Genomic DNA, 13,379 nt, shown 5'->3' on the forward strand with positions numbered 1-13,379 from the left:
ATGTGTAAACTGGCTTACACCTGTTGTATGCGAACGTTAGAATTTATCACACCCGATCATCACGTGGTGCTTCGAGACAACGATCATTCACAATGGTGCACACTTAGGGGAATACATTCTCGAAATTTTATGAGGGATCATCTTATCTTTGCTACCGTCATTCTAAGCAATAAGATGTAAAACATGATAAACATCACATGCAATCATATAGTGACATGATATGGCCATATCATCTTGCTCCTTGGATCTCCATCTTTGGGGCGCCATGATCATCAATGTCACTGGCATGACACCATGATCTCCATCATCGTGTCTCCGTGGAGCCGTCACGCCAATCTATTACTACTATTATAGCTAACGTTTAGCAATGAAGTAAAGTAATCACATGGCGTTTTCATCTCATACAATAAATTAAGACAACTCCGTTGGCTCCTGCTGGTAGTCATACTCATAGACATGCAAGTCGTGAATCCTATTACAAGAACATGATCATCTCATACATCACACATGCATCATCACATTCTTTTGGCCATATCACATCACATGTCATTCCCTGCAAAAACAAGTTAGACGTCCTCTAATTGTTGTTGCAAGTTTTACGTGGCTGATTTGGGTTTGTCGCAAGAACGCTCCTTACCTACGTGACAGCCACAACATTGATATGCTAATGCTATTTACCCTTCATAAGGACCCTTTTCATCGAATCCGATCTGACTAAAGTGGGAGAGACAGACACCCGCTAGCCACCTTCTGCAACTAGTGCATGTCAGGCGGTGGAACCAGTCTCGCGTAAGCGTACGCGTAAAGTCAGTCCGGGCCGCTTCATCCCACGATGCCGCCGAATCAAGATAAGACTAGTAGCGGCAAGCAATTAACATAACAGCGCCCACAACCTTTGTGTTCTACTCGTGCATAGAATCTACGCATAGAAACCTTGGCTCTGATGCCACTGTTGGTGAACGTAGTAATTTCAAAAAACTTCCTACGCCAATCAAGGATCTATCTATGGAGAGACCAGCAACGATATAAGGATTAGAGTATCTTCGTACCCCAGAAGATGGCTAGCGGAAGCGTTGCACAATCGCGGTTGGTGGAGTCGTACTCGCAGCGATCCCGATCGCGGTCGATTCCGATCTATGTGCCGAAACACGGCACCTCCGCGTTCAACACACGTGCAGCTCGGTGACGTCTCCTTCACCTTGAACCAGCAAGGATGAGGGAGAGGTTAGGGAAGGGCTCCGGCAGCACGACGGAATGGTGGCGATGGAGCTATGAGGTCTCCCGGCAGGGCTTCACCAAGCACCGACGGAGAGAAGGAGGAGGAAGAGTAGGGCTGCGCCGTGGGAGAGGGTTATTCGTGTGTTCCGAATGGCCAAAGTGCCCACTATATATAGGAGGAGGGAGGGGCTGCGCCCCCCCCTTAGGGTTTCCCCCTTGTGGGAGGGGCGGTAGCCCTAGATGGGGCTGGTTGGTGCGGCCAGGAGGGGAGGAGGGGGAGGCGCACCCTCTGGTGGGCCTTAGGCCCACCTGCGCTAGGGTTTGCCCCCTCTCCCCACTTATTTCGCCTTGGGCCCCTTGGTGGTAGCGCACCAGCCCACTTTGGGCTGGTTGCCCACCACCTTTTGGCCCATGCTACCTCTTGGGGTGGTGGCCCCCTTCCTGTGGACCCCCGGGACTATTCCCGGTGGTTCCGGTACGTTACCGGTGACGCCCGAAACACTTCCGGTGTCCAAACCCATCCATCCTATATATCAATCTTCATCTCCGGACCAATCCGGAATTCCTCATGACGTGCGGGATCTCATCCGGGACTCCGAAGAACTTTCGGTAACCTCATACAACAATTCCCTATAACCCTAGCGTCATCGAACCTTAAGTGTGTAGACCCTACGGGTTCGGGAGACAAGCAAACATGACCGAGACATCTCTCTGGCCAATAACCATCAGCGGGGTCTGGATACCCATGGTGGCTCCCACCTTTTCCACGATGATCTCATCGGATGAACCACGATGTCAAGGATTCAATCAATCACGTACATGATTCCCTTTGTCTATCGGTATGATACTTGCCCGAGATTCGATCGTCGGTATCCCCATACCTTGTTCAATCTCGTTACCGGCAAGTCTCTTTACTCTTTCCATATCACATCATCCCGTGGCTAACTCCTTAGTCACATTGATCTCATGATGATGTTCTACCGAGTGGGCCCAGAGATACCTCCCCACTGTGTGGAGTGACAAATCCCGGTCTCGATTCATACCAACCCAACAGACACTTTCAGAGATACCCATAGTGCACCTTTATAGTCACCCAGTTACGTTGTGACGTTTGGTACACCCAAAGCATTCCTACGGTATCCGGGAGTTGCACAATCTCACGGTCTAAGGAAAAGATACATTGACATTATAAAAGCTTTAGCATACGAACAACACGATCTAGTGCTATGCTTAGGATTGGGTCTTGTCCATCACATCATTCTCCAATGATGTGATGCCGTTATCAATGACATCCAATGTCCATGATCAGGAAACCATGATCATCTATTGATCAACGAGCTAGCCAACTAGAGGCACACTTATAGCATGAATAATAGACAATTACCATGAACTGGAAATATAATAATAACCACTTTATTATTGCCTCTAGGGCATATTTCCAACACTCACGATCATCAAGTAGTTCTTCCAAAGTCCATACTTTGTTTTCACACATGGATCCTCTCTCGGATTTCATGGCCTCCAGCCATTTGTCGGAATCTGGGCCCACCATCGCTTCTTCACAGCTCGTAGGTTCATTGTTGTCCAGCAACATGACCTCCAAGACAGGATTGCTGTGCTACTGTCGAGCAGCGTGTATCCTTGTCGACCTACGAGGTTTAGTAGTGACTTGATCTGAAGCTACATGATCACCATCATTGGCTTCCACTCCAACTAGTGTAGGCGCCACATGAACAACTTCATGTGCCCTGCCACACTCTGGTTGAAGTGACGGTTCAATAACCTCATCAAGTTCCTCCACACTCCCACTCAATTCTTTCGAGAGAAACTTTTCCTTGAGAAAGGACATGTTTCCAGAAACAAACACTTTGCTTCCGGATCTGAGAAAGGAGGTATACCTAACTGATTTGGGCGTCCTATGAAGATGGATTTATCCGCTTTGGGTTTGAGCTTATCATGCTGAAACTTTTTCACATAAACGTCGCAGCCCCAAACTTTTAAGAAACGCATCTTAGGTTTCTCCAAACCATAGTCTATATTGTGTCATCTCAACGAAAATACGTGGTGACCTATTTCAAGTGAATGCGGTTGTCTCTAATGCATAACCCATAAATGATTGTGGTAATTCGATAAGAGACATCATAGTATGCACCATATATAATAGGATGCACCTACGATGTTCGGACACACCATCACACCATAGTGTTCCAGGCGGCATTATGTGTGAAACAATTTTCACATTGTCTTAAATGTATACCAAACTCGTAACTCAGATATTCATCTCTATGATCATATCGTAGACATGTTATCCTCTTGTTACAACGATCTTCAACTTCACTCTGAAACTTCTTGAACCTTTCAATAATTCAGACGTGTGTTTCATCAAGCAAATACACTAGTATCCACCCAAATCTGCTGTGAAATAAGAACATAACGATATCCACTGCGTGCCTTAGCACTCATTGGACTGGATACATCAAATGTATTACTTCCAATAAGTTACTCTCTTGTTCCATCTCAATGGAAAACGAGGCCTTAAGCCATCTTACCCATGTGGCATGATTTGCATGTCTCAAGTGATTCAAAATCAAGTGAGTCCTAACGATCCATCTGCATGGAGTTTCTTCATGCGTTTATACCAATAGGTATGGTTTGCATGTCTCAAACGTTTCAAAAATGAGTGAGTACAAAGATCCATCAGCATGGAGCTTATTCATGCATTTTATACCAACATGACTCAAGTGGCACTGCCACAAGTAAGTGGTACTATCATTACTACTTTGCATCTTTTGGCATCAATATTATGAACATGTGTATCACTACGATCAAGATTCAATGAACCATTTACATCGGTGTATGACCATTGAAGGTATTATTCATGTAAACAGAATAACTTTTATTCTTGGAGTTAAATGAATAACCGTATTGCAGTAAACATGATCTAACCATGTTCATGCTCAACGCAAACACCAAATAACAATTATTTAGGTTCAACACTAATCCCGATGGTAGAAGGAGCGTGCGATGTTGATCATATCAACCTTGGAAACACTTTCAACACATCGTCACCTCACCTTTAGCTAGTCTCCGTTTATTCCGTAGCTTTTCATTTCGAGTTACTAACACTTAGCAACCGAACCGGTATCTAATACCCTCATGCTATTAGGAGTACTAGTAAAGAACACATCAATATCATGTATATCCAATATACGTTTGTCGACTTTGCCAGCCTTCTCATCTACCAAGTATCTAGGGTAGTTCCGCTTCAGTGACTTTCCCCCTTACAACAGAAGCACTCAGTCTTGGGTTTGGGTTCAACCTTGGGTTTCTTCACTAGAGCAGCAACTGGTTTGCCGTTTCATGAAGTAACTCCTTCTTGCCCTTGCCCTTCTTGAAACTAGTGGTTTTACTAACCATCAACAATTGATGCTCCAATATGATTTCTACTTTCGCGGTGTCGAACATCACAAATAGCTCAAGGATCATCATATCTATCCTTGATCTGTTATAGTTCATCACTAAGCTCTAGTAGCTTGGTGACAGTGACTTTGGAGAACTATGTCAGTCACTATCTTATCTGGAAGATCAACTCCCACTCGATTCAAGTGATTGTAGCACTCAAACAATCTGAGCACATGCTCAACGATTGAGCTTTTCTCCCTTACTTTGTAGACAAAGAATCTTGTCGAAGGTCTTATAACTATCAACGAGGGCACGAGCATGAAATCCCAATTTCATCTCTTGGAACATCTCATATGTTCTGTGACGTTCAGAACGTCTTTGGCGCCATAATTCTAAGCCGTTTAAGCATTAAGCACTGAACTATCACGTAGTCATCAAGAACGTGCATGTCAGATGTTCGCAACATCCACACACGACACTCGAGGTTCAGCATACCGAGCGGTGCATTAAGGACATAAGCTTTCTGCGCAGCAATGAGGACAATCCTTAGTTTACGGACCCAGTCCGCATAATTGCTACTATCATCTTTCAACTAAAATTTCTCTAGGAACATATCAACAACAGTAGAGCTACAGCGCAAGCTACAACATAATTTGCAAATACCTTTTGACTATGTTCATGATAATTTTAGTTAATCATATTACTAATAAACTCCCACTCAAATAAACATCTCTCTAGTTATTCGAATGTCGCATGAGCCAAATTCACTAACTCAAGTCCGATCATCACGTGAGTTGAGTTTAGCTTCAATGGTGAACATCTCCATGTTGATCATATCAACCATATGATTCATGCTCGACCTTTCAGTCTCCAGTGTTCCGAGGCCATGTCTGTACATGCTAGGCTCGTCAAGTTAAACCCGAGTGTTCCGCGTGTGCAACTGTTTTGCACCCGTTGTATGTGAACGTTGAGTCTATCACACCCGATCATCATGTGGTGTCTCGAAACGACGAACTGTCGCAACGGTGCACAGTCGGGGAGAACACAATTTATCTTGATAATTTGTGATAGATCACCTTATAATGGTACCGCCGTTACTAAGCAAGATAAGGTGCATAAAAGGATTAACATCACATGCAAATCATAAGTGACATGATATGGCCATGAACTTGTGCTTCTTGATCTCCATCATCAAAGCACCGGCATGATCTCCATCGTCACCGGCGCATCACCATGATCTCCATCATCATGATCTCCATCATTGTGCCGCCATCGTGGTTGTCATGCTATCTATGCTATTACTACTAAAGCTACTCCTAGCAAAAAATAGTAACGCATCTGCAAGCACAAACGTTAGTTTAAAGACAACCCTATGGCTCCTGCCGGGTGCCGTAGCATCGACGTGCAAGTCGATATTTAACTATTACAACATGATCATCTCATACATCACATATATCACATCATGTCATTGGCCATATCACATCACAAGCATACCCTGCAAAAACAAGTTAGACGTCCTCTAATTTGTTGTTGCATGTTTTACGTGGCTGCTATGGGTATCTAGTAAGATCGCATCTTAGCTACGCAAAAACCACAACGGTGATGCATAAATTGCTATTTAACCTTCTCCAAGGACCATCTTGGTCAAACCCAATCCAACTAAAGCTAAAGAAACATGCACCCACCAGTCACCTTGATGCAATCTCATTGCATGTTAACGGTGAAACCAGTCTCACGTAAGCGTACGAGTAATGTCAGTCTGGGCCGCTTCGATTCAACAATACCGCGGAACCAAGAGAAGACTAAGGAAGGCAGCAAAATAAACATCAACGCCCACAAACTCCTTTGTGTTCTACTCGAGATATCATCTACGCATGAACCTAGCTCATGATGCCACTGTTGGGGAACGTTGCATGAGAAACAAAAATTTTCCTACGCGCACGAAGTCCTATCATGGTGATGATCATCTAAGAGTGGGAGAACGGATCTACATACCCTTTGTAGATGCACAACGGAAAGCGTTTAGACAACGCGGTTGATGTAGTGGTACGTCTTCACGATCCGTCCTGCGAACAGTTCCACGATCCATCCCGATCAAGTACCGAACGGACGGCACCTCCGCGTTCAGCACACGTACAACTCGATGACGATCTCCGCCTCCTTGATCCAGCAAGAGAGACGGGGAGGTAGATGAGTTCATCGGCAGCCTAACGGCGCTTCGGTGGTGGTGGTGTTGCTGATCCTGCAGGGCTTCGCATAAGCTCCACAGAAAACCGATCTAGAGGAGAAACGGAGAAGTAGAGGTGTCTAGATCTGAATTTGCCCTTGGCAAAAGTTATCTCAAATCAGCCCTAGACCACCCGTATATAAAGGAGGAAGGGAGGGGAGGAGGCAGCCTCAAACCCTCAAGGTTTGGCCGAAATTGGATTCCTCCTTTCCACTTGGAAACTCTTTCCACATTTTCCACCTTTGGGTTTTTGCCTCTCAAACCTCATGGGCCTTAGTGGGAACTTATTCCAGCCCACGAGGGACTGGTTTTATCTCTTCTCACGCCCATGAGGCCCCTTGGGGCGTGTCACCCCTCCCGATGGTCCCCGGCACCCCTTCCGGCACTCCTGGTACACTACCGATGAGCCCGAAACTTTTCCGGTGACCAAAACAGGACTTCCTATATATCAATCTTCGTTTCCGAACCATTCCGGAACTTCTCGTGACATCCGGGATCTCATCCGGGACTCCGAACAAACTTCGGTACTTTTTTTGAAAAATGCAGCCATTTTTTGGTTAAATGTTTTTCAAATGAACAAATATTTTTCTAAATCAATGAACCCTTTTAAAAAATTTATAAATTTTTAAGTAAATTTCTATGAATTTTTTGAATATCAAACAATTTTTTTCAAATTTTGATGAACTTTCTTGAGAGTTGATGAATTTTTTTTGAAATGGATGAACTCTTTACAAAAATGATAAAAAAAAATTAAAATTTGTGAACTTTTGTTCAGTTCAATGAACATTTTAAAAACTTTTTTTGAAATTCTATGAACATTTTATAAATTTATGAACTTCTGTAGATCATAGTGAATTTTTTCAAATTCGTGAAATTTTTGTTTCAAAATTTATGAACCATTTTTCACTTTTATGAACCTTTTATGTTCTTTTTTTTTCTTTTCTTTATAAAACATTTCGTCCTGAAATTGGACCGACTCATTATGCAGAACGTGTGGGCGCTGGTTCTCCTAGCCGGCACTTAAGGCGCCGACTAACAGCTCCCCGCAAAACTTGCGGTCGGCCGGTATAAAAGTTTCCTAATTTGCAGCACACGTGATACTAAATAGAGAAGCATTTTTTTTTGCGGATGAAATAGGAGAAGCATTGCTCCGTCAATACACACTAGAAGGCTGAGGCGCTGCGGCACGCCGCGCCCATGAGAGAACCCGTGTGAGTTGTTCCTTTGTTTAGCTCTTGAAATTCTGCTGTGCATTTTGTGCGTCATGTCTTTGTGACAAACTAACAATGTGAGAAACGACTATGCACTGGTTGTATTTTGCCGAATAAAAGAGAGCAAAACTGTAGGTTGAGATAAACAACCACAGTTTCATACAGAAGCCGATACAGTTTCAGTCAAGTATGTATATCTCGAGTCACACACACCACACACGCACATTTCTTGTCTCTCCCAAGAATGAACATGCGCTTTTACATGAATTGGCCAGTTTAAATCTTGTAGATATGAACTCGGATGTACGTACATGCATTGGTGCAGTGCGTGGAAGACATGTGTTCAATGGCTAAAAAGTTAGAAGAATGGATAAAAGGGGTAAAGAATGGTATACATGAATTGGCCAGTTTAAATTTTGTAGATATGAACTCGGATGTACGTACATGCATTGGTGCAGTTGGTGGAAGACATGTCTTCAGTGGCTAAAAAGTTAGAAGAATGGATAAAAGGGGTAAAGAATGGTATAATACAACACATAGATCAACAACACCGGTAGTGAAATAGGTCTCTACATGTCCTAGGAAGCTACTCTAGCTTCCAGATCCTCGAATGAAATCAGGCAATATCAGAAAAAGTTGGCGTACCCCCTCCACAATTAGAGAGTAATTCCTATCTCTGAAAACATTCTATCACTTAGGAGAACAGAACAGATTTAACTGTGCAAAATATAGAAGAGCACATTTCTTCTCTAGCTATTCAGAATTTTAGAAATCTGTCTGGCATGTTCACCACCAGCTATATATGTAGAGGTTTCTAAAGGACGATTTCTTACTATCAGCAAACAATAAGAATATGAGAAACTATTAAATTTTCAGTAAGGGCACGCTAACTAATCTGTACACTTGCTGCAATGTGTTGATTGTTAACTTTTGATTCCCAAAACCTAGTAAAAGGAAAACTGAACTCAAAATTTATATACGTATACATAGATGATGTTGGGTTGTTGCTGATCAATACCTATGGTCCCAATCTGTTTAACATCAAGTAATGGCCTATTTATCTTTTTCAGGCAAACGAAAATATAAACAAACTGTGCTTGCAATAAGATGTAATCACTGCTCTCACCAATTGCATAAAAAATGTGACCGACCTCCCCATCTCATGCAATTGGAGCACTGAGTGGCCTGAAAGCATACTTACATGTGATGTGTATTTCAACAAATCCGGACCATGGGAGCATTCACGGAAAACGCGGCCACAATTCACACCTCGACCCAAAGATCCTCACTGGACAACCCCCGAGTAAGGCAGCCGATCGAGTGAGATCTGAAAGAATCTGATCAGATGTACTGTAGTACAATACAATAATACTGTTATCAAACTTGTACCAATGAGTTATCCATGACCTTACCGAGACAACCGAACCAAACCTAATGAGGCCAAGCAGAGGAGGGCAATAGCATGCAACAGTCATGCCGTGGTCGCAGTTGCCGGAGACGAACTACCCCGCGCGTCGAGAGGAGGAGGAGGCAGTCGAGCTGGTTCAATTAATTGGTGACCAACACACAGTCAGGCACACTGGCAGGCTCAGCCAGTCCAGTTCCAGTAAAAAGGAAAGAATACGTAATAAGGAACAAAAAGGAAAGAATACGTAAGGCAATCCATCGGTAGCACGTACTGCGGCCGGGTGATTAATGGACAAGTACAGGAAGAAGAGTACGAGACGGAAACTGAAGCCGATCGATCCACAAAGCTGTGGCTAATTCGGACACGGTGAGGTAAGCTAGCTATTCACCAAATATATTAATCCCTATATATCCAACACCGACGGAATCAACTTATCAAAGCCTCCACCGGCAAGCAGCAAAACCATAACCCTAACGACATCGATCGCCATGGGTTTGTGGAAGCGAACCAGAAACACGTTGGCCATACTCCCCGACATTGTGCGCGTCGTCCATGACATGAGAGACGGTGGTTGCCTCAAGGAGTTTGAGATGGCGTTGGAGCAGTGCGACAAGAAGCCCAAGGAAGACGTCTCGTGCGCTAAGGCGACCGCAGCGCTGCGTAAGTGCATGGAGGGCAAGGACGTCTTGGCGAAGCACCTCGTCGCCATGGATGACGGCATCATGGAGGAAGAGTTTCGGCGGTGGGATCCATATGTGCAGAAGAAGCTGAAGCAGGAGGCGAGGTATAGGTGGTGGACCGGAATGAAGAAGAGTCAAGAAGAGTAGAAGCCTGACTAGCTCATCACTAGCCCCACCACATGGATTGATAAGCTATTTAGTTTTTCTTTTTAATATTGGGCAAGTCAGTCCCAAGACTTTATTCCTAGCAAAATAATTTATACATCTAGTTAATACATGTATAAGTGATCGGGTAATGGATGCAGAATTGTGAAGCTCTTGTTCTTCTTAGACCTGGGATATTGATCCTCCAGCTGGGTTTGTCTCTGTAATGTAGTGATAGAGAGATATTGCAAAGAAAAAACAGATAACTACAATGTACTCCCTTTAAAGTAATATATAAACGTTTTGAATCATTAAAGTAGTGATCTAAAAGTCCTATATAAAGAGTAGTTTGCACATGTTGTTACAAAGAGTTCCTTCATTTGCTAAAAGTCCTATATAAAGAGTAGTGGGCTAGACAAGTTTGACCAGTAAAAAAAATAACGACCATAAACAACCCAGCCACGTGTCATTTTTGTAGCAGCCGTAAAAAAACTCAGAAAAACCAGAAAAATCAGACCCTTGCGGGCATAGTAATTGTTATTATTACATCCTCCTAAGTAGTGGGCAAGACAAGTTTGACCAGTAAAAAAACAACGACCAGAAACAACTCAGCACACGCGTCATTTTTTGTTGCAGCGTAAAAAAAACTCAAAAAACCCAGAAAAACCAGACCCTTGCGGGCATAGTAGTTTTAGTATGTGTCAAACTGTCATCCGACTAGATCAAATCTAGTAATTAACAGTTATCTACTCCCTCCGTTCCTAAATATAAGTCCTTTTAAAGATTTCACTAGTGAACTACATACGGATGTATATAGACATATTTTAAAATGTAGATTCACTCATTTTGCTTCGTATGTACTCCCTCTGTTCCTAAATACTTGTTCTTGGGGAGAACTAAACTAGTTTTCTTCAACAACAAGTATTGTGGTACGAAGGGAGTAGATCATTAGTGAAATCTCTTAAAAGACTTATATTTAGGAACGAAGGAGGGAGTAGGTTAATCATGTCAAATACTAAGTTATTTGTAACCGTCAACTTTTCGCTTTCTTTATGTTGTCAATGGAATCAAGTGTCAACTATCACTGCTCTAGTAACGTTGAATTAATTGTTGCCTGAAATTAATTGGCCGAGTTAACTGGATACCTCTGTCGAGGTGCCTACGGCATGCTTGTACTCTTAGCTTGTCAACTAGCAAAAGGGTCGTACGTTGCAACGGGATAAGAAAAACTATATATTGATCATTTGTTATTACAATGAGTGTTGAGTACGTGAAGATTTTGACCGTCCCATATCTAGTCGATATATGATTGTTAGATAAACACGTTAACACTCTATGAGTTAATTTATCATTAACGATTACAATTCTAATGCATAGACTAATTCTAGCGTTTTACGATGGAATAAAACTCTTCTTCTATCGCAAAAAACATTCTTTTATGTGCACTGCTTGCCCCTTGACCACAACATCGCTTCCTCCATCTCCATCTCCATCTTCCTCCCTCTCCCTCTCTTATCCGCTGCAGGCCATGGCTGGTTGCCCGTGCGAGGCCCGCCGAGCCCATCGCGCCGCGTCGCCTGCCCCTGCCCCGAGAGCTGCGCCGCACTCCTCCCGCTCGCCCATAATCCCTCCTCCCGAGCGTCGCCCCGCCGCAGCCCCTAGCATGCCGCCCCGCCGCACGCCGCACGCCGCGCCGCCCGTTCCCCCGGCCAGATCCGCCGAGCCAAAGCCCCTGCGCCCAGCCGTCGCACCGCCCGTCTCAGCTGCGTCGCAAGCCGTCGCCGATTGGATCTAGCGAGCGCGCCGTTTGCTGCCGCCATGCCTCCTCGCCTCGGAACATGTAGGGTCTTTTTCAGAAAAGTGAAACGTCTTTTTCACTTAAATAGGGACTGCGGGATTAATTACCATTAAACAGAAGGAAATTTTTTGTAAAAGTGTCGTGACGATGGACGACAGAAGTAGTCGGTGGTTTAGTATTAGCTAAAAATTTGACCAAGTTAATTGGTCAAGTAGTACTTTTAGGTTGTCAATTTGACGAATCAAATATATGTGTTAGGACGTCTAACTTGTTTTTGCAGGGTATGCATGTGATGTGATATGGCCAACGACATGATATGATATATTGGATGTATGAGATGATCATGTTGTAATAGTTAAATATCGACTTGCACGTCGATGCTATGGCAATCGGTAGGAGCCATAGGGTTGGCTTTAAACTAACGTGTGTGCTTGCAGATGCGTTTACTATATTGCTAGGTGGTAGCTTTAGTAGTAATAGCATAGATAGCACGACAACCTCGATGGCGGCACAATGATGGAGATCATGGTGCGGCACCGGTGACGATGGAGATCATGCCGGTGTTTTGGTGATGGAGATCAAGAAGCACAAGTTCATGGCCATATCATGTCACTTATGATTTGCATGTGATGTTAATCCTTTTATGGACCTTACTGTGCTTAGAATGACGGTAGCATTATAAGGTGATCTCTCACTAAAATTTCAAGATAAATTTTGTTCTCCCCGGTTGTGCACCGTTGCGACAGTTCGTCGTTTCGAGACACCACGTGATGATCGGGTGTGATAGACTCAACGTTCACATACAATGAGTGCAAAACAGTTGCACACGCAGAACACTTGGGTTAAACTTGACGAGCTAGCATGTACAAACATGGACTCGGAACACAAAAGACCGAAAGATCGAGCATGAATCATATAGTTGATATGATCAACATGGAGATGTTCAGCACTGAAACTATACTCAACTCACGTGATGATCGGACTTGAGTTAGTGAATTTGGATCATGCGACACTCAGATGACTAGAGAGATGTCAATTTGAGTGGGAGTTTATTAGTAATATGATTAGCAAAACTCTATTATCTTAAACATAGTCTAAGTGACCTTTGCAAAATTTTATGTTATAGATCAATAGCTCGAGCGATAGCTACCCTGAATTTTAAGACGTTCCTACAGAAGGCTAATTTGAAAGATGATGGAAGCAACTTTGTTGACTGGGCTCGTAATCTGAGGCTTATCCTCTATGTTGGCCAAAAGAATTATGTCCTTGATGCAACGCTACGGCCGACCAA

Source organism: Hordeum vulgare, chromosome 1H (genome assembly GCF_904849725.1).
Source record: "Hordeum vulgare subsp. vulgare chromosome 1H, MorexV3_pseudomolecules_assembly, whole genome shotgun sequence".
Lineage (NCBI taxonomy): Eukaryota > Viridiplantae > Streptophyta > Magnoliopsida > Poales > Poaceae > Hordeum > Hordeum vulgare.